The sequence below is a fragment of the Castor canadensis genome, chromosome 4 (assembly GCF_047511655.1).
Source record: "Castor canadensis chromosome 4, mCasCan1.hap1v2, whole genome shotgun sequence".
Taxonomy (NCBI): domain Eukaryota; kingdom Metazoa; phylum Chordata; class Mammalia; order Rodentia; family Castoridae; genus Castor; species Castor canadensis.
This window is the reverse complement of record NC_133389.1, coordinates 54402354-54428939: the sequence shown is the minus strand read 5'-3', so window position 1 is coordinate 54428939 and position 26586 is coordinate 54402354. Positions and strand designations below refer to the sequence as shown.

Below are 26586 nucleotides of genomic sequence, written 5' to 3'. Positions count from 1 at the left end.
AAGGAATCCCAGGCTTACTTTTAAAAGAACCAACAACGTCTGCTCCTCTAGAGAGAAATGACTTTGGTATCAGATAAATATGTTATTGGTTTAACCACATGCCAACATTCCTTCAGTTGGAAGTTTCTATCAAGATCTAACTTTAAGAATATATCTTTGCTGGGGCACTTCATTTTCCTGTCATACCTGGCTATGGGAAGCAGGTACCCTCTGTTGTCAGCCCCCAGAAATCAAGCAAGGTAAACCCACCCCATGGTCCTGAAAAATCCAGATAATTAAAGAATCTCACCTCCAGCAGAGGGAGGGAGTTGTAGAGTGGACATGTCTGTATTTGACAGGAAATAGAGGACAAATAAAATCTGGCCTCAAAAAAAAAATCTAATTTTGTCACATATTTCTCATGTGACACTGTCAATAAAGCAGAAAACTTCATAGTTTTCATACATAATAGACCTTTATATAATGAAAAGACATTACTGAATGAACCAATAATAATGGCTATCACTTGTTAATTAAATCATTTATGCATACCATTTTCATTTTTACAGTAATCCAGTAATATTATTATGCTCATTTCAGAAACATAGAACAGAGCCAGAGTAATAAAGAAAAGCAAGTAAGTAGGACTTTATAAGCCAAGGTGGGCTGATTCAAAACCCAATACTCTTAGAAATTGCTCCAGTTGCCAGGTGTGGTAACATTCACCTATAGTCCCAGCACTTAGAAGGCTGAGGCAGAAAGATTGCAAGTTAGAGGCCAGCCTGGGCTACAGAAAGAGTTCCAAACTATCCTGGGCTACATAGTGAAACCCTGTCTCAAATAAATAAACAAATAAATTCTAAAAGAAATTGCTCTGATCAACTGGATTTTCAGAGAGAGACTATAAGAGGCCATAAACTAAGCTTCAGCTATTTCTTTAAAGAATTTTGGGTTGCTTCTGAAGGTATACCAGCTCTTACTCATAAATAACTCCATCTAAGAATGAAATGGCCTATTTAACAGTGGACAGTTAGTGAGACACCATTTGTTAGTAAGTTGCTGCTTTTGAATATAGAATAACACTGAACAGATTCCTCCAGCTGTTCAAACTATAAAATCAAAAGTTAAGCACTCTAGGGCAGGGGGCATGGTTCAAGGAGTAGAGCATTTGCCTTGCAAGCCCAAGGCCCTGAGTTCAAACCCCAGTACAACAGTAACAACAACAACAAAAAAAGTTAAGCACTCATATGTCAAGAGAACCAAAGAGTTTTGAATGAAAGTTTATAGAAACGTAGGGAGAAAATAAGGGTGATCCTAGAAAATGAAGACTTGTAACCAATCACCTACTGCCTCCAGGGGCACATGCACTGTGACCCACCGGGGATCCAGTCATCTGAGAGCAAAGATGGTAACAGAGAAGTCCTCAGAAAAAGAGGATCGTTGTGCATAGAAGAGATTTCTGTGGCTCCCACCCCAACCCAGTGCACATATCTTCCAGGTGTTTCTGTGAAGGCATTTTTGCAGGTGTAATTAAATTCACTAATCAGTTGATTTTTAAATTAGGAAGATTCTCCTGGTTGAGTCAAATGTAATCAAGTGAGCCCTTTTAAAAAGAGAGAATCAAAGCAGTAGTAAACGCCTCCTACTAACCAGGGAGGTGTGAACTGCCTTGCTGCGGAGAGGGCCACATGGCAGGGAACTTCAGGCAACCTCGGCCCTACAGCCACAGGGAACTGAATTCTGCCAATAAACAGTGAACTTAGAGGAGCACTTAGAGCCTGCAGGTGAAAGCCCAACCCAGAGGACACCTTGATGGTGGCCCTGTGAGATAATGAGCAGAAGACCAGCTCAGTCATGCTTAGACTCTCCTAACCCACAGAAACTGAGATCATAAACATGGGCTGATTTACAATTCTAAGCTAAAAATAATTTATTAACAGCAGTAGTAAACTCATACAGAGTCACCTCCAAAGCACACAACACTGGATGCAGTGAGCTATCGCTTCCGTTTACAAGTGTCCATGGGGACAGACGGAGAACACAGAAAAGCCTCTGAGCCTCCCAACTCTGAAAATATTGGATGCACAGGAGTCTAGCAGAGGACCATAGTAGCAGGTAAGGGAGTAGGGGACAACAAAATCACACACCACGTGCCTGAGTGTGTGGAAGTTGACTAAATTGTTCAGTCTGCCTTGGTGATGTGCCTGGGTCCTTAACCTTACTACCCCAAGCTGCTTTCTCCTTTTCCCTCCAGAGACTGCATGATGGATGCAGAAACCCACAAACTAGACCCAGGGTTATTGATTTTGCTTAAACCATCAGCACTTGGGAAACAGAGCAAGGCAGTAGGCGGTTTGCTAGTCATTGCCTAAAATAAGAAAATATTTCTACCTTTATCAAGTAAATCTACTCTTGATTTGATCATTCTTAGGCAAAGACCTAAAGTCCAAATTGAGTGTTTCTGGCCTCCAATGCATTCTTACAGTAATTTTTTTAAGCTGGCTCTGAGCTTTGTAACTCCTCTGCATGCATTTAGTACTTCACATATTTCCCCAATTTATTCTGACAACTGTATACTTATCTTTGCATTACAAGTAGGAAGTTACAACTCACAACTATAGGTAGCTTGACTTAAATATCATAGATTCCAGATGGGATGGATTACCTCAAATGTTCTTCCTTCTAAGCAGATGCATAATTAGTGTGTGTGTATGTGTGAGTTTGTGTATAATCAACCTTTTATATTCATAGGTTCCAAATATGTATATTCAACTAACTGCAAATAGAAAATATTCTTTAAAAATTTGTGTCTGAGGCTGGGCATGGCAAGTAGAAAGACTGCAGCCTGAGGCCAGCCTGAGCAAAAACAGGGGACCCTACCTGAAAAACACCTAAAGTGAAAAAAAAAAGGGACATGGCTCAAAAGCAGAGTGCCTGCCAAGGAAGAACAAAGCCCTGAGTTCAAACCCCAGTACTGAAAATAAAATTGTGTCTGTATTGAACACATACAGACTTTTTTCTTGTCATTATTCCTAAGCAATACAGTAAAACAACTATTTACATAGCAGTTTCATTGTGTTTGGTTTTATACATAATCTGGAGACGATTTCAAGCATACAGAAAGATGTATGCTATGCCATTTTATACGAGGGACTTTAGAATCACAGATTTTGCTATCCACAGGGGTTCTAGAACCCATCCCCACAGACATGGAGGGAATACTGTACATGTTTTTACCCGCTATTTCTTCAGGTTATTTCCACAGTTTGGTTGCTATCTCAACTAAGGCTGTTACCTCCTATTCCCTTTCCCAATCTAGCAGGTACAAAATATACACAGCATGCTTTGTGCTAACTGCTACAGAGGAGTCTGATTCACTTGAAGCAGCACTCACGTGTGATAAAACAGGTTTTGAATATAAGGAAAGGGTGTAGGAGAGTCAATGTAGTGAAAATATTATGTACTCATGTATGAAAATGGAAAAATGAGACCTGTTGAAACTACTCCAGGAATGGAGAGAGGAGGGAATAAAGGAAAATAATGGCAAGGGTGAATTCAACTATGATATATTGTAAGAACTTTTGTAGATATCACAATGTACCCCCAGTACAACAATAATATAATTTAAAAAATTATAAAAATTAGGTTTTGAATTAAAAATAAGGACCCATCAGATTGGACAATGGACAGAGCATATGAAGAGTGGAGCTGCCCTTCAAGGCAAAAATATATACTGACATAGATTACTGCATGTATTTTAATAGATCTACACACTTATATGTTCAAAATCATCAGTAAAAGTCCTTGCTGAAGCAAGCCAGGGCTCATGAGCTATGCTCAGTAAACACTTGATATCTGAGTAGGTTGTTCAGTTGTATACTTGAAGTAACCCAAGGATACCAAACACCCTAAGTCCCAGCAGCTGAGAAAACTCTTAACGTTAACATGCAGACAAGAAACACCTATGATCTATGCAGAAAGGGAATTTCACCCATTTGTTCAGACTTGACTAGGGAAGCTAGCAAGGACCTTCTGCAGGCCTAGAACTAGAGCAAGTGCTTTGTATGTATCATTTTGCTTATTCCCAATAATAGCCCCTAAGGTAAGTATTGCTGTTGCAGTTTTGTAGATTAGGAAACAGGTTCAGAAGGGGGAAGAAGTTGCTCCAGGCCACACAGTTTCTACGTGACTCTTGAATAAAACATACAAATAAAGGTCAGAACTAATAAAAATCCCATGGTAGGGCTCCAAGGTCTTCCCTATTATTTTGTTATAGTAAAATTGTATTTCATTATTCTGGCAGAAAGTATATTTCTTGCCTATTAGACTTAAGAGAAAACACAAATGACACTAATCTTACCTTAGTATGTAGTCAAGAAAATCGAATTATATATTTAGATCCCAATAGGAGTCAGTTATTTCCTCTGCCCCTGTAGGTGGAATGATTGTTAGGATGATGACTTAATGCACCATTACAAGCACTTTGCATAAAGGAACTCATTCAATCCTCACAGTAATCCTATGAGGATCTTGTAAGTGAGGAAACAGGAGCATAGAGGATTAAGTAACTTGCCCAAGGTCACACTGAGTAAATGAAAGAACCAAAATTCAAACTCCAGTTTGAATTTGGGATATTTAACCAGTATTAATTAGGATGAAATAAGGTGCTCCAGGGAATTCTTCCCACCCTTCCCCTTTCCACAAGCACTCCTTCCCTCTGTTAAAGGATGACAGTGATTAAAGAATGGTTTTTTACAAAGCAGGCACTTTATCACTGCTTATTTTGGAGACAGAGGTTTCATGAACTATTTGCTCAGGCTGGCCTGATCTCAGTCTCTCAAGTAGCTAGGATTACAGGCATGGGCCATGGGCACCCAGCTTTAATAGGACTTTTGTGACATGAGATTCAGTCCAGTCTATTTTGTTACTCAGGAAAATCTTTCCTCCACTCCAGTGCAGTTTCTAACCAGACATTCCCTTCCCTTTTCCATCCAACCAAATGGTCCATCCTCTCTGAGGTACAACAGCAAAGTGTACTGATGACACAAAGCATGTCATACACACAGCCAACACATATACATCTTAACAGAAACCTTTAAATATTGCTTGAACCTAATGGGACAAATGTACTTGCAGGATTGTGGGCACCAGGACATGTTTGGGGGAGGAAAGGACAACTATATTAAGAAAAGGAATTCATTGAATAAAGGGCATCCTGAATGATACTGAGTTGTGCATGCTATGTAACACATGGCATTATAAATATGCAAATATATAGACTTATAAAGAAATACCAATAATCTCTTAGACTTAAATATAAGTAAATTAACCATAAACTGTATAATGTAGATTCAGAATTAAATGAGCAGATCCAATTCATGACTATAAAACGTAGCAGAAATTGTAGACTCTCTACTAAAAGTTTTGAAATTTAGTGTAATATCTTACCAATATAATATTTTGGTATAGATAATTTCTGTCCTGGCACTCAGGATATACAACTGGAAACCCGGCATGGTGGCACATGTCTATACTCAGGAGGAAGAACAGGAGGGTCACTGAGCGACATAGTGAGACCCTGTCTGTGAAAAACAAAAAGGTATATAGTTGGTTCCCAGCTTGAGAACAGTAATCAGTCTAAATAATCTCATGTAAAGGAAAGGATCCAATCCAAAGAGGATGATAGAATCATCAAGTCTAGAATTGATACACATCTACACATAGAATGTTGGTTTTCATGTACCTCTTTTCTTTTTACCCTGATAGAGCATGCCAAAAGTAATCATTGAGCTATGCATTTGAACTCCATAGGCTACTGCTGTGGAAAATTCAGAAAGGAGCCCTGGTCTAAAATTGGGACACCTGGAATCTAATTACATCTCTGCTATTAACTAGCCTTGTAAATTTGGGCCACTTAACACCTCTGGCCCTTACTTCTCTTTTCTGGAAAATGGGGGAAGAGGGTGTAGATTAGAGAAAGTCTATGACCTCTACCAACTTGAAAATCCAATGATTCAGAAAAAACAACAGCTACCTATAACAACACCAGCGAAATTCACAAACAAAACATTGAGCCAAGGGAATCAGACAGAAATGGGCACATTCTGAGTGATTCTATTTATGTTAAATTCAAAAGCAGACAAAAATGTCTATCTTGTTAGAAATCAGATGTCACCTTTGCAAGAAGGTAGTAGGGGAAGAAACCCTATGGAAGGTTAGTCATTTCTTCAACTTGGTACTGCCTAAATGGACACAAATTTGCTGAATTAAACGTGTGATTTGCATAATTTTCCCTATAGATGCTTTGCTTCATTAAAACTTGTTTTCTTTTTTAAATGTTCAGTGATCCGAATCCATGGTACTGTTCTCAAATTCATGAAGTAACTGAAAGCGCTCCCTTTTACTCTGTAGTACCTCCAACTAGACAGAGATGGAAGCAAGTCAAGTGAGGTAAACACCTGCTGACCAGGTGCCAGGCCCTGTGCTGTGCATGTCACATACCTCATTACTGCTCTCTCAGGAAGACTGCAGTACAGCAATCACCATCTCCATGAACACGTGAGGAAGCTGAGGTTCAGAGTGCACAAGAGAATTGCCCACACTCATGAAGCAAGTGTGCAATGGAGCTGTTCTTCAACATCAGGCTTTCTGCTGAGGTCTGTAATGCTCTTTCCATTATGCCTTGCTGCAAACCACTTCAATTTAGGGTTTCAAAGAACCTTCAGTCCTGAGTTTGTACACACAAAAATAATTTAGGAGAGCTAGAAAATTACTTCCCCAGACTTGAAACCCTTTGCAAGGGGCAACATTTGCAGCAGTTCCTGGAAGTTTCCCCATGAGTAAACAAGTGTCCAATCACAGTCCTAACTAACTCCATTTTGCCTCTGTCTGGCTCAATATGACCTCTTTAACTTTTCTTTTCAAGTCACTGTCTTCTGCAGTTACCTTGGATTCCAGGAATGAAAGGCCTGATCAATAAACATCTTTATGAAAAGGGACCAAAACTACCCCCAAGTAATCGGGAAGCCTTGCAGAACAGATCACCCCATGACAAGATTGTCCCCCTGAAGAGGGAACAATTATTTAATAATGGGAACCAAGGTGTCCCTCTAAGCAGGAGCAATCATCTAATAATTAGAAAAAAAAATTACCCCCTTAAGTGATGATGACTCTCCCTGAGCTTAGTAGAACCACTTCTGAGATAATGCTCAACCAGACCAAGGCCTGTTCTGCCAACTACGCAAACCCCAACCTTGTCTTTGTTCCACTCTTCTAAAAAAATCTCAAAGTTCCTGTTGGTCCCTCAAAGACAAAATTTATTTTTCTGTTCTTCCTGATATGTCCACACTGGTTAAAGCGCTTTTCCTGCCCTTTGCCACTATATTTCTGAGTATTGGGGCAAGTGACAGCCTAGTCCAGTGGGACTCAGAACAGATGGATGGGAGCAATCTCTTAAGGCAGTAATTCTCAAACTTTTCTTAACATTAGAATTACCTAGACAACTTTAAAAAAATCTTCTGCTGGCTGCCATGACATGTAACTGTAGTCCCAGCTATGGGGGAAGCTGAAGCTTGACTCATCACTAGATGTACACATGAAACTAAAATCTCCAAGAGCCAGGTATAGAGGTGCAGGCCTGTCTGTAATCCTAGCACTTGGGATTACATGATTTTGAGGCTACATAGCAAGACTCTGCCTCAAAAAACCAAATAAATAAATATTCTCATCTGAGTAACCATTCCCACTCAAAGGGTTAAAATAACTCTTGGGGAAAAGAGAATGATAGCGAGTGAATAATACCAAAATCTACCACACCTGTATAGGAAGATGGCAGAACAAAATGCACTGAAAGCTGCTGAATAATAGGGGTATGGGATAAGGAAGAGAGTAATAGAGGGGGGCTAATCTGATAAAAGTACAATATATTCACAGGTGAAATGCCATAGCAAAACCCCTCTGAACAATGAATATACACTTAAAAAATGAAGAATGAAATGTTAGGGGGTGAGTGCTAGTGGGAGAGGGGAGGGTGAACAAAGAGGGTGACTATGGTCCATGTACTTTATATACTTCTGTAGGAAAATGTAACAATGAAGCCTGTTAAAATCATTTTAAGTACAGGAGGATAAGGGAGACAAAAAAACAACTGTCAGTATCTGAAAGATCCTCTTCTACAACAAAAGAGTGTTAGGCATTATCTGAAACACACACACAGGACTCACAGACATTCAGCTTGCTCACTCTAGGAACCCAATTTAAATGGCAAAGACTTTGCAAGCCTCCCTAATTCCTGGGTTTGGCAAATCTTTGCCCATTCTAGAGAATGTAGGAGGTGATAATGACTTTGCTGGCATAAAAAAAAAAAAGTTATCTTTCTATTCTAATGACAAATGATAAAATAACAATCTAGCATAGGATGATTGTGACTTCAAATAAAAAGTTATAGCAACAAACCAGATATGTAGACCCTGCACAAACCTAAAACAAAACTGTGACTAGCCTAATGCCCTTAGTTCTACACTAATTACAATGACCCCATGGGGATCCAGTGACCATCTGTTGTCTCTGACTTAGGGTAGTGAAGAGGCAGGATAGGCCAAGGGCAAGAACAAGGATCCCAGGCCCAGTCTGACCCATCAGTTGAGTGGCCTTGAGTACAGTTTGAGCATTTTTTTGCTGCTTACTTTGTACTTTATTGAAATAAGACTGTTGCAATTTACACCCAGAAGAGGTGGGTTTTTTTAATTTTTACATATGCAGAGTTGTCTGATTGCTTCACACAATATATAACATTCTTCTATTCAATTCTATGCTTCCTTATAAGGACAAAGGGTATTAAATGTCTTCATAGTCTTAGTTAATTCAGTTTGACACCAAATGACAAAATTGGAAAATTTTTAACACCCTTCTCCCTGTCTTTTTCCTCCCTTCTCTCCCTTAGATCATTCTGGTCTTCCCTAGAAACTTGCTCTCAGGACCCTTCCCAGGCTTTCTCTCCTCTCACAAACACCCCTTCTTCTCCCTCCTACCAAACTTTTATTTGAATGGCCTCCACAAGATTTTTTTTATTATTATAATATTTTTATTAGGATACATTCATTATTGGGGGGATTCATAGTGACAATTCTGATTAGACTTATGTTATACATTATTTACATTGCCCCCATCATCTCTCCCCCTCAGCCTCCTCCTCATCCCACTTAAAGCAATTGCAAGAGATTGTTTTGTTCTGTTTCAAATAGGTATTTGAAGTCCATCTACCATATACCATCACCTTAATCTCCTTCCTTCACCCTTCCTCCTCCCACTAGTACCCCCGCCCCCACACACTGTGCCTATTTTTCAGTCCTCATTTTCGTTATTAAATATTCAAGTTGACATTCAGAGGAGTATTTCAATATATGCCCACTGTGGGTGTGCTTTACTTTAGTCTGTTCAATCCCTCCAATACTCTCCCTTACCTCTTTACCACCCTCACCCAGTTTTTCAACAGTTTTCAATACACATTCTTTTTTTTTTTTTTCATTTTTCTTTTATTATTCATATGTGCATACAAGGCTTGGTTTATTTCTCCCCCCTGCCCCCACCCCCTCCCTTACCACCCACTCCACCCCCTCCGGCTCCCCCCCTCAATACCCAGCAGAAACTATTTTGCCCTTATCTCTAATTTTGTTGTAGAGAGAGTTCAATACACATTCTTATATTCTCTACCTTTACATCTTATGGTATGTGATATTACTGATGCTCTATCATTCTCTTTTCCTTTTCCTCTTTCCCTGAGTTCCATAGAGTAGCTCTACTGAGTGTTCTGCATCTGAGTTTGTATATGATCATGCTTGTTTTTGTATATATGTTTATCTTTGGATCTATCTTCCCCATATGAGGGAAAACATGCATCTTTTGTGTTTCTGATCCTGGCTAACTTCACTTAGCATGATGTCTTCCAATTGCATCCAATTTACCTTCAAACCCATGTCATTATTCCTTGTGACTGAGTCATACTCCATTGTGTGTATGTACCACAATTTCATGATACATTCATCAGTTGTAGGTCATCTGCGTTGTTTCCAGAGCTTGGCTACATTGGGGTACAGGTGTCTCTACTGTACCCTGTCTTAGCATTCTTTTGGGTGGATGCCCAGGAGTTCCACAAGATATTTAAAAGAAGGTGATAAGAGAGAAAGCATTCTTCCTAAGATCCATTTTCCAGGGTAATCATATTTTAAATGTAGAGCTAACTTATCCATATATATTCCTAATATATGAAATAAGAATTTCAGCCCATGTGCCTGAGCAAACTTTAAAAATTCAGTAATGTGGGGGAAAGAAGGATGTCATTATCACTTCTTAGAGAAGGTGGCTATTGCATGCCATGCAAGGACCTCGGCTGTGACCCTCACAGCACCTGGAGATGCTTTAAGGATGATGGCTGTGAGTCATACTCCATGACCCTGGGATGGTTTGATCTTCATGCATTTTTTTCTCTATTTCTAGATTAACAAGATTTCAATAAATTATAGGCATACATTTATGCAGATAGTATTCAAATGTCATACAAAAATGCTATTCAGAACCTGATGTTCAAATAAATGGTGAAAGAGTTCTAATTTGACTGGAATATATGCCATTATCTTCAAATGAAAGTTCAGAAGGAAATAAAGAAGGTGAATATGGTTGATGTACTTTCTATACAAGAATGAATATAGAATTTTTAAACCTGTTCAAATCACCATATGAAGGGGACTAAGATAGAAATGAAAAAAAATGGAGGGAATGAACCAATTCTGGATATAATACATATATACATGGAAATGTCATAATGAAACTCCCCATATAGATATCTTAAATAAAAATGTATTTTTTTCAAAAACAGGACAGGAAGGCAAAACAGGTCCTTTTTGGGGTGGGGAGGTAATTCCTGTAGAAGGAAGGAGAATAGAAGGAAGAGTATGGGAAAGTGAATATGGTAGAGATATTATATACTCACGCATGAAAATGGAAAAGTGAGACCTGTTGAAACTGTGCTAAGAACGCGGGGAGGGGTAGAAACGAGATGATGGAGGGAGTGAATTTAAGACATTTTGTAAACACTTTTGTATATGTCACAGTGTACCCCCAGTACAAAAATAATATAATAAAAATAAATTTTTTAAGTTCATTATTTATTCTTCCCAGCCCCACACACTCAGTTTTTTAAGGACTCTTTCCATTTCCATTGCTTCCCATCTACATATACAAGCATAAAATAAGAAACAGATATATAGTCATTAGAACATTGGTGGTCAAGTGCCACTGTTAATAGAGAACTCTCAATGACCATGTCTCTGGCACAGTGTAGGGTTACAATATTCAATCAACTTTTATGAGATATCAATGAAGTGTCAAGCATTAAGATCTGTCCCCAGAGTTACTACCCATTCCTAGTTCCTTCACCCCTGGAGAAAGATCCTGGCATTCACCTAAATGCCTTAGCTCAGACCTGCCATGGTTTAGATAAGGTCTAAGTATGTCCCTCGGGTTCACATGTTGGAAGCTTGGTCCCCAGTGTGACAACACTGAAAGTGTTTGTTTGCAGAGGAGAAGTACTGGGGTTTGAACTCAGGGATTTGTGCTTGCTAGGCAGCTTCTTACCGCTTAAGCCAAGCCTCCAAACCCCAAATGGATCTTTTAAGATGTGGGGCTTAGCACAAGCTAATTGGGCCATTAGGGATGCTGTCCTCAGAAAAGATTAGTGCAGGTCTCCAGGAGTGGATTGGCTCCCTAAAGAGTAGGTTGTTATAAAATAGCAAGACCAGCTCCTCCCTATTCTCAGGCTTCCTGTCTAGCCATGTGGTCTCTTCCTGGCACTATGATGCATCACATGAGATCCCCACTAGAGGCCATACATATTGAGTTGCCTGATCATGGCCCTTCAGCCACCAAAACTACAAATTACCCAGCCTCAAGATTTTTGGTTTGGGTTTTGGTTTGGTTTGGTTTGGTTTTTTGGGAGTACTGGGGTTTGAACTCAGCCTTGTACTTGGAAGCAAGTGCTGTATCATTTGAGCCATGCCTCCAGTTCTCAGGTATTTTTATAGCAATGGGAAACAGACTAATATAAGACCACCACCATTCTATACCCCCTTGGATCGCAGCATCACCAATCTGGTCATATAACAAATAGAAAAAGTCATTCCAGGTTTCCATGCTTAGAACACGATCCTCAGAGACGTAAGTTAAGTGAGAAGAATTTGGGATTCACAGAGAAGAGTCATTTGTAAAAAGAATGTATCTAAATTCCATCATTTGCATTTTTTAATCAAGTGGAAATCAAGTGCTGGTATTGGAAAACAAGAACATTTTATGAATTGAGAAATATTTTCTCATCAGATGTGCCTGAATCTCCAATTTAATGTCTTGTGTCAATTGTTTACAAAATGCAGACGATCCAGTCATTCTCCCTTTCATTATGGATAGTATGAGAGTGCCTAGCACAGTACCTGGCAGATACCTAATGAGTAGGTGCTTAATATGTATCTGTCACATGAATGAATGAACTGATATCTGTGATTCATATTTTAGGCTGCAAAAATACAAATGGTATTTTTAATTAATTCAGCGACATATGGTATTGATTCTAAAAGTGCTTTGTTAAACTATAAGCAAGCACTGAAATACTGATACTACAAAAAGCAATTCTGCTACCAGAATATAATTAAAGTCATGCATTGCTAGACTTATTTGCTAAATACAGACTATTAATATGTTTTAATCTGCCCTTCATTAAGTTGGTGCCAGAATTTTTAATTTTTAAGTTACCAGATTTCCCTCTCCTCTGTAACTAACAGTAGTTGCCTCTTTTAGGTCCAAGCAAGAGGAGTCTTGTCCCAGATCCCCATTCTAGTTCTCATCCAGCTGCACCCCACCCCTTGGGAGAATCAGCAGGGTCAACAGGATGTGCATATCTGAAGCCCATCCCCATTTCCCAGATCTTGATCTGAGTATCTGGGACCTCAGAGACCACATGGCTAACAACCTCAAGCCTGCTTCCAGGGCCTGGCACACCACTTCCCAGGTTCCCTCCTCCTGAGTGTGTAGCACAGGGCTAACGTGCTCCCTGTAGGCCTGGAGGTGGTGTGCACAGTAGGCAAAGATGCCCACACAAATACACGCAGCATAGAACCAGGAATGGGGACAGTCAGACCGGTCTCAGGCCAACAACTGAGGCTTGCTCCTTCTGGATCACCACACTTCAGCACAAACCACCAAGGAGTCCCAAAATTCCAAATTCAGATCTGCCTTTCAGGTTGCCATGAAGATGTATATGCCAGGATGGGAAGTTACAACAAAAGTTACAGTTTGGCAGCTTGACTTAGACCTTTAATTTGCGGACCTCTATTTATACTCAGGCCTCTGGCTTCATAAATATTAGATGTGGGGTTTTTTTTCAAATTCTTTTTGTGTATGTCAAATATCCAAGTATCAAAGTATGCTTAATAAAGTATCACGAGTGAGCATCTACCCACTTGAGACTTTGAAATGTCTTTACATTCTCAAAGTCTACCAACACGGGCTTGGTTCTGAAGAACAAATTCTCCTGTAAGGCATCCTACACATACCAATGAAGTTAATCTATGGTGATAATAATATTAGCAATAATAATAAAGTTTACTGAGCATTTAGCATGGGTTGGGTATAACACCAAGCAATTTGTATGCATTATTACAGCTAATACTCAATAACTCTAAAGTAGGCACTGATAATATTTTACAAATGAGGAAACTGAGGCTCAAAGAAGTTCAATAAATTGTCCAAGTTGTCACAGCTAGAAAGGGCAGCATTTGAGGGCCAGCATCATAGTCCTCTCCCTCTGGATCCTCTCTTCCTTAGATCCTCTCATCCTTACCTTTGCTAAGCCCCACCTATGACTCAGACCTCCTAGTGGCAATTGTTTATTCTATTGGCCGTAGAGATGACTTTGGGGGATGGATGAATTCCAACACAAATACACCAAGGAAAGGAAAAGTGCTCTCCAATGAGGGAGCAACCTGGAATCAGGGAGTCCCTGTCCAGGGTGAGGCTGAGGGATGTGGGCTGAGTTATGGACATTGCAAAGGGAGAGGGGTAAGCCAGGAATGTGGTATGTCAGGTGTACCTTGAAACAGAAGAGACAGAAAAGGACAAAATTGAGAGGATACAGAGATATAGCCTCCATGCTGGGGCAGAGGCAAAAGGGGCCCAGCCCAAAGGAAGAAGAACCTCCCAAAATAGGCAGCTTTGTTTGGGTCAGACAGAATAAATAAGGAAAACTCACCCTCCAGCTCCAAACTAAATCCAATCCTTTTTGCTTTCTTATTTAGTTAAATCAGATCAATGTTTTAAAAAATAGAGCCTACCCTACATACTTTTTTGAAATATAGAGACCAAACAGAGAAAAATGTTATAAATTTTCTTAAAACTGGTAAATGTGTTGGAGTACTTGACTGGAGAGAGTGAAAATGTTCCCACTGGAACATTCATCACTGGATGAAACATTTGGGGAAGGAGCAAGAGGGGAGGAGGAGAGCCCCTTTTCTCTCCATCTCCCTCTCTCTCTCTTCCTTTAATCTTCAAATGTAGTGACTGAATATGCTTACTTTTGGAAAAATAGATTCAGGCACAATCATGACCTCTGCCCTCTGTAGGGAAAGAGAAATGAAAATGATATTTCATGTCCACATTTCAATTCAACCTCACCTTCTTCTTATACGAAAGCATCTAGGGCACTCAAAAAACTCTTACTTGCTCTTGTTTCTGTTACCATGACAACAAGCATCCACTGTGAATGGACAGGAAGAGTAGGGAAACAAATATGTTTCAACCTTCTTGAGACATACTTTCTCGTTGATAACAGGACGCTTCCAGTGTTACTGGTTCCTAAGTGTATTAAGTGGTTAATGGAATTGCCTTCAGGAATCTGATTCTCTCCAAGATCTAAGCTATGTGGCTAAGTGACAATACATTCAGTGCAACTCTTCTAACTGATGGATGGCAGCAAGGGGGGCTCACAGGGAACCTGCTGCCAATGCTTAGTGGTGGCTAGGATAAATGAACCTTGGGGCTCTGCATGGGGCTCATACATGTGCGTGGCCTACATCGGCATGGCCCACAGTCAAGGCACAAAGGGGCTTGTCATAGACAAAGCCCAGAATCCTATATTAGGTCTATTCACTAATATGATGACTAATGAAATACCTGAGACTGAGTACTTTATGACAAAAAGTTTATTCAGCTCACAGTTTTGAAGACTGAATGTGCAAGACTGTGCAAGTCCTCTGGTGAGGGCTTCTTGGCTGCACTACAATACAGCAAAAAAACAGGAAGTGAAACAACTGTATACAGAAGGAGTCAAGTAATTGGGGAGTAGCCTCACTATGAAATCCCACTTTCAAGGGTACTGACCAGGTTTCCACTCTAACTACATTAATCTCTTCCAAGCATGGTGCTCCCATGATCTAATTACCTTGCATTTAGACCATCTCTAAACCTTCCACTACCTCTTAACATTGCCAAACGGGGACCCTACCTTCTAACTCATGAAGTTTTGGGACACACTCGAACCGTATCTAAACCACAGCAAATTCTTTATAGAGTCTAAATATCTAATTATAATCAAGGAAAATCAACAAAGCCCCTTTCTCAGTTACTCTCAAAGCACTCGTATTTGCATCTGACCTCATTCAATATTTTTGGGTCCTATTACATACTAGATGCTCTAAATAATTATCACCTTGAGTCATCTCAACATCTTTTTGAAGTCGATACCATCATTCCCACTGCTTACCAGGAAAAAAAAAATTGATGCTCAAAGAAATTAAATTATGGTCAGGTTCACACAGCCATTATCTGGAAAAACTAATCTTCAAATTTACACAGGTGAAAAAAAAAACAAGTCTATTTTTATGGTCCACCAGAGTCTGGAAGGTGCAGAGATGCTGAGTTTGCCACGTGTTGACTCACACATACTGCCTGTTGGTGAACGACAAGTTTGGCTTTGGGTGACCAAGTAGCTGACACACTGAAGCAATGCAGAACAGACAAGTAAACAAAAATACGTGTAATTAAAATCCAAGGTGTTATTAAACAAATGGTGCTCTAAAAAAAATTGTGTCCTCATCCTTATTAAAAATTCTGTCCTCTCACGTCCTCTCCCTTGCAAGTCAGAGGCAGAGCTTTGATCCACAGGCCTAAGAGGATGCACTTGGAGTCAGCTTTGCACAGTGACTAAGAGCAGGCACTTGCTCTCAGTTCACCATTGAGAATCCAGTTCTGCCGCAACTTAATTGAGTGACCTGGAACAAGCTACTTAAAACTCAATGGGCTTCAGCAAATGAAGAAATACATGCCAAGTATTTAGCTGAGCCTGGCACTTAACATAAATGTGAGTTTCAATTATCATTTTCATTACTTCCCTCCCACCCCTAAAAGTCCTCCCAGATGTTTTCTGGGACAGGAAATGCTGGAGTATAGATTATGGAACTGAAGCCACAGAGAGTCAGCTCAACTGAATGAAGACATCAACTTCCCTGCTCCTTTCCCTCATGTGCTACCTATGGGCTGAGGCAGCAATTGTTGTCAACAACCCACTCCCTGTCCTCCAATTCCTCTGCCCTTTGCTTGCTCACTGGCTCACAGTACATTTCCATTCCCAACTGCTTCTTGTCCTTGTGTCTTGGTTTTTGTTAGCTTGCCCCACCCGCCAGCATTCTGAACCTCTTAGCTGCCTGCATGGACTGTCACAAGTATCTAGGAATTTATGTCTCCTGGGGGCAGCAGCCCTTAACCCATGACTGACGAGTGCAGAGAACAAAACTGCAGCCTCCAACCTGGTGGGCACAACTACAAGAGTTACCCTTTGTAGGTCTTTGCTTCACACCACACCTTTGTTCAGCCTCTTGCCTTTCCAAGTCGTACTCTTTCAATACCCTATGAAGGGTCACTTACTAGTAAATACATCCATTTCACAGGAATCCTCTTCTCAGAATCTGCTTCTGAGAAATCAACCTAAGACAGACTGCTGTTAACTGGCCGGAGAACTTGCTTTAAAAGTATGGTTAGAAAGAAACATTTGGGTGAGAAATGTTCCAGACTTAGCAAGGCTTGACACACACAGCTTTAGTATTCTCTGAGAATTTGAAAGCGTAGCTATAGGCATTTTGTCCTTTGCATGAAAGATAGAGGTCTATTAGAACTGAGAAGTATAAACACAATGATACATTTGGGGACAAGATGCACCTTCTGGGCAACAATCGCTCCTGAATTAGAGCCATCAGACTTTGCATTATTGCTTGTTCCCAAAGAGGAAGTGAAATATAACTGAGAGTCTGAGTGAAATATTCATCACTGGAATGTTTAATGGAATTCTACCTAAGAAAATCTCTATATCCTTAGAGCTGTAATTGTTTGTAGATACAACTTGTAGACAAAGGGCACTGGTGTCCTCTCTTTCAGGGTGGCTTTCAGTTAACTAAAAAACAAGGTACATTTTAATCTAAGCATAAAAAATTAGTTCTCATCAGAGATGATTTAAAAATCACCTTCTTTATCAGGACTTTGGCTTTATGGCCTCAGAGATGAAATGTTTTGATATCATGGTCATAGCATTTAGAGCTTAAAGATCATCTAGCCAAAATCATCCTTTCTAGTTTTCTACATTTCCAGTTTTTCCATAATGAGTATGTGGATACACATAACATAAACATATATATGTATGTGTGTGTGGTATGTGTGTGTTTATATATAGATATGCATATCATGCATGTTTTTGTGTGTATATAAATAAGTATGGATGTATACGAAAATATACAAAGACAGATTGCTTTTACAATTTATGTTTTCTAAACTGGGACATGTCCAATACATGGATATTTAAGAAATTTAAATGAGAATAATGAAATGACTTTGCTTATATATTATCAAAATATTTTTAAGTAGTAAGATTTAGAGCAGATGTGGAAATGTAAACTGAAATTCTCCTTTGAAAGCCATTTAGCAAGAGCCTTGAATAAAGTTTATAACCCAGTAGTTCTATGCCTATAAAACAAAAATAAAAGAGCTTGTGTACAAATATAAATATTTTGATAATATTCAATAGATTTTCTACTTTTAAAGTACAACATACTTATAGGAGATGTACCTTTCATAGATGTACAGTTAATAAATTTCCACAAACTGAACTCACCCACATAATCATCACCCAAATAAGGCAGCAAAATATTACCAACATTTCAGACTGCAATAGCTCTTATGATAGAAACAAATTAACATCCAACAACAGAGATAAACTTCAGTTGGGACACACTGAGCAAATAAGCAAATAAGCAATTAAAGAAAATTTAAGCAGTTATCTGGAAATCCTGTAGCAACAAGACAAAGCAGTAAATATGAAAATCTCTGATGGCCACAAAGACACACTTAAAAGAGAACAATCCCCTCCCATTGAACAACTCTTACTAGATGTTTAGTAAAAGCAACTAGAAATTGTACCAAGTAGCCTTTCTGGGGAATACTTGGGAGAATCACAGCAACAAAGGCATCAAGCATGAATGGGCTCAAATCATGTCAGGATTCACGGAAACATAAATGAGGTCTAAACTGATACTCGGTAGAGCAAATATTGAAGGAGAATAAGAAATAATGGGAGGAGAAACGGATGTGAGTAACTTCTGAATGAGGATGGAAAATATAGACTAAGTTCTCCATGCTGATAAAAGATGGAATATACTACTGTGTATCAGTAACCACCATAAACAAGCCAGACTACAGCCAAAGACACTCATGAGAACATCAAGCTTAACTAACAGGGGTAGGTATATATATAACTACTATACTATACTATATATAGTGCTGCAATAAACATGGGTGTGCAGGTGCCTCTGGAGTAACCTGTGTTACATTCCTTTGGGTATATCCCCAGGAGTGGGATTGCTGGATCATATGGCAGGTCTATGTTTAGATTTTTAAGAAGTCTCCAAATTTTTTTTCCAGAGTGGTTGCACCAGTTTGCATTCCCAGCAGCAGTGGATTAGGGCTCCTTTTTCCCACATCCTCACAAGCACTTGTTGGTGGTGTTTTGGATGATGGCTATTCTAACGGGGTTGAGGTGGAATCTTAGTGTGGTTTTGATTTGCATTTCCTTTATGGCCAAAGATGGTGAGCATTTTTTCATATGTTTTCTGGCCATTTGAATTTCTTCTAACACTAACTCTCCTTAAACTGTTCCATGAAATAAAACGCGAAGGAACACTGCCTAACTCATTTTATGAAGCCAATTATTACCCTCATCCCAAAACCAGACAAAGACACCTCCAAAAAGGAGAACTAAGGCCAATTTCCCTAATGAACATCAATGCAAAAATCCTCAATAAAATAATGGCAAACCAACAACACATCAGAAAGATCATTCACCACAACCAAGTTGGCTTCATCCCAGGGATGCAGGGGTGGTTCAACATACGCAAATCTATAAATGTAGTACAGCACATCAATAGAAACAAAGACAAAAAGCACTTGATCATCTCAATAGATGCAGAAAAAGCCTTCGACAAGATCCAACACTACTTCATGATAAAAACTCTAAGAAAACTAGGAATAGAAGGAATGTACCTCAACATTGTAAAGGCTGCAGATGCCAAACCTACAGCCAACATCATATTAATGGTGAAAAACTGAAACCATTCCCCCTAAAATCAGGAACGAGACAAGGGTGCCCACTATCCCCACCCCTATTTAACATTGTACTGGAATTTCTAGCCAGAGCAATTAGGCAAGAAGAAGAAATAAAAGGAATACAAATAGATAAAGAAACTGTCAAAATATCCTTATTTGCAGATGATATGATCCTATACCTTAAAGACCCAAAAAACTCTACCCAAAAACTCTTAGATACCATAAACAGCTACAGTAAGGTGGCAGGATACAAAATCAACCTACAAAAATCATTAGCTTTTCTATAACCAACAATGAACAAACTGAGAAGGAACACATGGAAACAATTCCATTCACAATAGCCTCAAAAAAAAAAATCAAATACCTAGGAGTAAATTTAACAAAGGATGTGAATGACCTCTACAAGGAGAATTACAAACTCCTGAAGAAAGAGATCGAGGAAGACTACAGAAGATGGAAAGATATCCTGTGCTCATGGATTGGTAGAATCAACATAGTAAAAATGGCTACACTACCAAAAGCAATCTACATGTTTAATGCAATTCCCATCAAAATCCCAATGACATTCATCACAGAGATTGAAAAAATCTACCCTAAAGTTCATTTGGAAACACAAGAGACCGTGAATAGCCAAGGCATTACTCAACAAAAAGAGCAAAGCTGGAGGTATCACAATACTTGACTTCAAACTATATTACAAAGCAATAGCAATAAAAACAGCACAGTACTGGCACAAAAACAGACATGAAGACCAGTGGAACAGAATAGAGGACCCAGATATGAATCCACACAACTATATCCACCTCATTTTTGACAAAGGTGCCAAAAATACATGATGGAGAAAAGACAGCCTCTTCAACAAATTAAGTATAGGCAAAGACTTCTTCAATAGAACCCCAGCAGCACAGCAACTAAGAGAAAGGATGAATAAATGGGACTTCATAAAATTAAAAAGCTTCTGCACAACAAAAGAAATGATTTCTAAACTGAAAAGACCATCCACAGAGTGGAAGAAAATATTTGCCAGCTACACATCAGACAAGGGACTGATAACCAGAATATATAGGGAACTTAAAAAACTAAACTTTCCTAAAATCAACGAACCAATTAAGAAATGGGTGACTGAACGAAACAGAACTTTTTCAAAGTTAAAAAAAAATGTCTTTTTAAAAAATGAAGGACAGAAAGGTAAAGTAAGTCCTACCGGAGGTTGGTACCAGTGGGAGAAGGAAGGACATAAGGAAAGGGTTAAGGAGGGTAAATATGGTGGAAATACTATGTATTCATGTATGAAAATGGAACAATGAGATCTGTTGAAACTGTTCTAAGAAGGAGGAGAGGGAGATAAGGGAGAATGACAGACGGTGTAACTCTAAATAAGCTATATTGTAAGCACTTTTGTAAATGTCACAGTTATTCCCCTACAACTAGAACATGCTAATAAATTTTTAAAAAGAAAAGAAAGAGAGAGATCTCTCCAGACCTTCCACAGAAGCAGTGTGAGCCCAAGAGTACTAGAATTGGGGGTTTCTTAGGCTGCGTAAGGCCAGAACTAGTTTGTGCCTCTTTGTTAATCTATACAGGTTCGTTTTTTCCTTTAACAGTTATTGAGCCCCAATTGTACTATTTGGATCATTTGTTCCTCCCTTTTGGCAAAAGAATTTCTTACTCTTCCCAATTTTCTCTCCATTTGCATATCTAATTGCTGAAGGTCTTTACCTTGATCATAATTTAAAGGTAAAACCCAGTTTGTTAAAATCTCATATCATGAATTGCAAAACAACCAAAGTAAGTCCAAACTATTTGAATGGAGTTCCAAAATAGAACCTAAAACAGGGAGCTATATAAAATGAACTAATTAAATAAGGAAAATGAGAATTTTACTATTGCATTACAAGTTCCTGGTTTTACCTAAGTGAATGATTAAAAAAAAACAGTGTGGAAGAGCAAAATGACTTAACAGTAAAAATCTGAGCCCCAGAAGATCCTAGCATCCCTTGTATTCTAAACTTAGCTCAGCCACTGGGCACCATGTGAATGAGTCACTGCTCCTCCTTGACTTAAATCATCCCTCTTATAAAACTTGTTAAAGAAAGACGTCACTGCAAATTAGATGCTGTAGCTAAGTTTAGCCATCCTCAGGACATAAATATTGTAACTTATATGACTTCCACCATTTTTGTTTCATGACTTATATTTGGGCATGTGTTTTAATACGTGTTTATGTACATACTGCAGCTAAAAATATACCTTCCACATAAAGATATTTTATATGTGTATGCAAATATCCACAGAACCTACCCTGCACAGAACCGTCCTTGAGCTATTTTAAGAGGCAGCATTATTTCACTGACAAGTGTTCAGAATTTAGCACTCTGACTTGCCCCCAGCCTAACCTCTTTGAATTGACTGTTCTCAGAGAGGCTACGTATGAATGTGTGTGTGTGTGTGTGTGTGTGTGTGTGTGTGTGTGTGTGTGTGTGTGTTGGGGAGAAGACAGGAAGAGCTACCCTCCCCTAACCCAAGGCTTCTCCTCAGTGCCATTGACAGAGGCAGATGCAGTCTTGTATAACCTGGGGAGTAAAATGGTCCGTCTACCAGAAATACTTCACAGCTTCCAGGAAAACCTGAGGTTCTAGTCATCACCAGCATCACCTTGTCTTTAAGAGCCTTCTTAATGAGCTCATGCATTCTACCTGGATCAGCACACTATTGTCTGGCAAAAGTTGCCCATTTAAAATCTGAGTGACTGGATAGGTTAGTTTACCTGGTCAATCCTCTACTGCCCACATATTGTCACCTCTTTAATATTAGAATCCTGAAGGAACAAGAAAAGGATATGCTACATACAGAGAGACTTTAAAAAAAAAAAACTGAATCTTGCTTGGAAGGAGGAAGTTAGAAACCTGGACAGCCCAGCAGCCATACAAGGGTCCTAGGCACCAAGGACAAAGTAGCAGGAGAGAGGAGCAGGGACACGAGAAGCCAGGAACGTGTGAGAAAAAGACTAACTAGCCAGTGATCAAAACTGACCACTGCATGGGAATTTGTAATTTGCAGAGGACTCTTTCTTCTCATTAGAACTTCACAAAATTCCAGTGGATTAGGTATTATTATTTTCATTCTCATTTTATAGAGGAAGAATGTGAGATTTCACAAAATTGAATGGCTCACCCAGGATCACTCAGCTAATAAATAGCAGAACTGGGCTAACCCCCTTTAAGTTTCAGTTTTGAAACCAAGGTGTTGAAAACCCAGCAAATCTTTTTACTGCACATTTCTCCCTACCTGTGTCAGGTCAAGCAGTGGTTATACCAAATGGTTCTGGACCCTCCAATACACACAGGCCATGGTTGTGTTCCACTAATTGGTTTCCACTTACAGTGACCAGAGCTGATACAAACAATCTAGAAATAGTCAATCACACTGCTCATACAGGAGAGCTGGTATACCCTGAAATACAGACCAAACAGCTAAAGGAGAAACTTAAGAGAAAGGCAAATATCAAGGAAGGTATCGCCACGCCCCCCTACCCAGGTGAATGTGTGTCTGACATCTTCCTGTGAATCAAAGGAAGATATGAGTTCACAGAACATAAACTCTGGGAGAAGCCTTGAGGGTACATCCGGGCTCTGGATAAGCCTACATCTCAACTATCCAATCCATGTGGTCATGAAATCTGTCCATAAACAGTGAAAAAAAGAATTCTTCAATTACCTGGAGGCACTCATTCCTATGTTCAGAAATTGTTCCTATTTAAAAAGTGCTCTTCTGTGCTTAATTTAAATGTTTTTCCATCAGCCTTCTTAGGTCTACTCAAGACATGATAATCAATGCCATTTGAATAATATACTTAATGTTTTTAAGCCTAATAAGGACCCCAGGTTTTTTTCCTCCATTAAAACAACCACAGCTCCTCAGACATTTCCTGAGGCATGAGTCTTTTCTTCTTCATGCATTTAACCAATACACTTGTTCATTTGTAGTACCTTTCCAATTTTACTACATTCACCTTAAGATGTGAAGACCACAACACAGTACCTTGGATGCAATACTCTGAGGAACAGAAAAATAAAATGCTGGTTTCCTAGCTTCTGAAAGATGATCACAAAATAAAAGCCAAGATCATGCCAAAATATCACTAATATATAACAGCACCACATTGCTTATTCGATGTGTTCCATTTGCTGACCACTTCCCCAATTTTCTCTAGTGCTCCTGCATATCATCCTGTCCTGACCCTCTCTGAAAAGAGATCCATGGGAGTTTCACAAGCTTAAAATATAAGAGCCTCTACCTCCCATTATCACAGATGACTAGAGAGTCACAAAAGCTAATGTTCTACCCAGCACCACAATAAGAAATAAGGAATTCTTAATACATATATGTACCAGTGAAGTACCTATAGGTTCAAATAGCCTAAGAACATTTGCAGGTGATTTCTACACTAATTCTGCCCAAATAAAGGTAAGCGTTATCTTCATTAGGAAGCTCACAGGTTTGGTAAGCAGAGACCAAAACTGAGAAGGATGAAAGTACCCAGAGCTTGTTAGAAAATCATTCAGGATGTGGGATCCAAGACAGCAAATTAGAAACAAACAGCTTCTCAGAGAAATAAATCAGCCAGAAAACAACTTCTCAGTGAGGTGGGTGACTGAGGGAATGCATTGAAGTTTAATATCGGACAGAGACAGAATTGGAGAGATCCAGAAACTCTGGTTATCAGAACACAGTAGGAAAGAGTGCATCAGCACTGAGCCTACTGAGGCCACTGGTGCACCAGAAGGGATAAATAACAGAAAGAAAAAGAGGGGGAGATGGAGTGGGGGAGTTGGAAATTGGCACAGTAACAGGCACAGAACACAAAGGCAATCTGAACTTAGCTGATCTAGGTGCTGTATTACATGCTGGCACTTGAGAAGTACTCTGTGCCTCTCAATGTAAAAGCTGCATGTTGGTGGTGTTACGGGAGCCATCTTGAGAAGGTTGTGTCCAAACTTGCTGCTGCATTTTCCTTATCCTTGGCACTCACAGGAAGTATTGCCACACCATTCAAGCCAGCATCTAATTTGTGACCCAGTGTGGTCCTGGTGGAATGCCACTAAAGCAAGTTCATTGAAAAACATGCAGTGGTATTCTGTTCTGAGACATGAGGCAGAATAAAGTTTGTTTTCCCTTTAAGACTGGCAGTTCAGGCAGCCAGCTGAAGAAGGTTAGGAGACTAAGTAGGCATGCATGACGGCATGTAGGTACTGGATCTCAGAAAGCCATAGTAATGGACACTGGAAAGCAGAGACCTATTTCATCTCCTCCACCCAATACAATTTGTTACCATGCCCTCCATGTGGATTTCAAGAAGGCATCTAAGATCTAAACAAGCAGCAAAACTCAGTGTCAGCCCAACCCTGGGGGTACACTTAGCTCATGTGCCTGGACTAAACTCCATCCAAGAGAACTTTGGTTCTGCCCTTCTTATGCTTGTGCAGGGAAACTGAAAGCCATTTCAATCAGCTCCAGCTCCCATCCACTCCAACTGCCTGATTGGCAAGCAACACACACACACACACACACACACACACACAAAGAATGAATATTCCACATACTTTACTCTCTCCACAGGGTGCATTACCCAAGAAGACACAGAAAGAAGTACAGATGGGCAGAGGTAGTGAATATCTACTCTTGCCTGCACAATCACCTCAATAGGGACAATAATTTTCTTTTCACTTTTTTTAATGAAGACTTTTTTTAATTTGCTGTTTGATTGATTTATGCATTTTTGTTTTGTTTTTTCTTTATATAACATTTTTTCTTTTTGTTACTTTCTCTATCTTTCCCCTTCTTCTAATAATAAATATCTCTCACTCTCTCATTAATGGTCTTCATTTCTCCTTTTTCACTTTTTCAGTATTCTAATTTTCTCATGCATTCCACTTTGCACACTTTCTTACTTTTTCTTTCTTTATCTTTTAAAACTTCTTAGTTTATATTATTTCTGCCCCACCATTCCTGTTGTTGTTATTAGAGTTATGGATGTCATAGTTGGTACTTGATTTTACTTTATTTCTGTATCTGGTTCACTGCTTCTTGTTGCTGTTATTTATTTTCCTCTTTCTGCACAAGGCTGAGGATCAAATACAGCAGTTCAAGTACATTATATATAGGTGCTCTTCCCCTGAGCTATACACCTAGCCCACCTAAGAGTCAGCACACATTGTTATATAAACTACTCACCCTGCTCAAATTTCAGCAAATACTTTAACTCAAACTCAAAGAATAGGGGAAATTAAAAAAAAAAAAAAAAGCTGTTGACCAGGCTCCAAGTAGGAACAGCTAAAGATCCACTTCTGGTCATCCACCCCTGCAGCAACAACAGAGAAAAAACAAAAAAAAAAAGATGTGAACACCACAGCTACAAGGCACCACATCATGGATCACTCTCATACCTCTTTAGACCATACATTAGTGACTAGACTAGAGGAATATTACATAAGTGTGGCCCATATACTCTGCTATCTACAATATATTTGCCTTATTCACTAGAAATACCCCACTCTTGTGAGACCTACAGAGAAAATAAGACCCTCAGTCTCTGATACATACAGTATTCACTGTGTCAAAATGCACTGATCTCCACAAAAAAGTAACAGGGAAACCATGCTAAAAAAAATCCAATTAGAAATATATTCAATACTTCACAACAATCCAATACCCCAAGGCACATCATCAAGAGAAGGCTATTCCCTAAAAAGACTCTCACATGAAAATGGAAGAGATATCCATTTCAACATATGCACAAATTTCAACATAGAAATATAAGAAATATTAAAAAAAAAAAAAAGGAAATGTGACTCCTTCAAAAACTCAAAATGCTCTAGCAACCTATTCCAAAGATATTTAAGTGGATGAAATTCTGGATAA

At 39.2% G+C, this 26586-nt stretch overlaps 1 long non-coding RNA gene across 2 annotated transcripts in view; it reads right to left on the bottom strand.

The window, feature by feature from the left end:
• Window positions 1-26368, bottom strand: part of LOC141422348 (uncharacterized) — a 41191-nt gene extending 14823 nt beyond the window's left edge. The window contains exons 1-4 of one of the 2 annotated variants that reach the window (XR_012446898.1): window positions 25900-26368; window positions 6481-6706; window positions 5428-5561; window positions 4340-4409 (exon numbers count right to left, since the gene is read on the bottom strand). This is a non-coding gene — a long non-coding RNA (uncharacterized lncRNA). Of the gene's footprint in view, window positions 1-4339; window positions 4410-5427; window positions 5562-6480; window positions 7365-25899 lie in introns of those variants that run through there. The other variant, XR_012446897.1, reaches the window with a different exon arrangement.
• Between the last annotated feature and the right edge of the window lie 218 nt (window positions 26369-26586).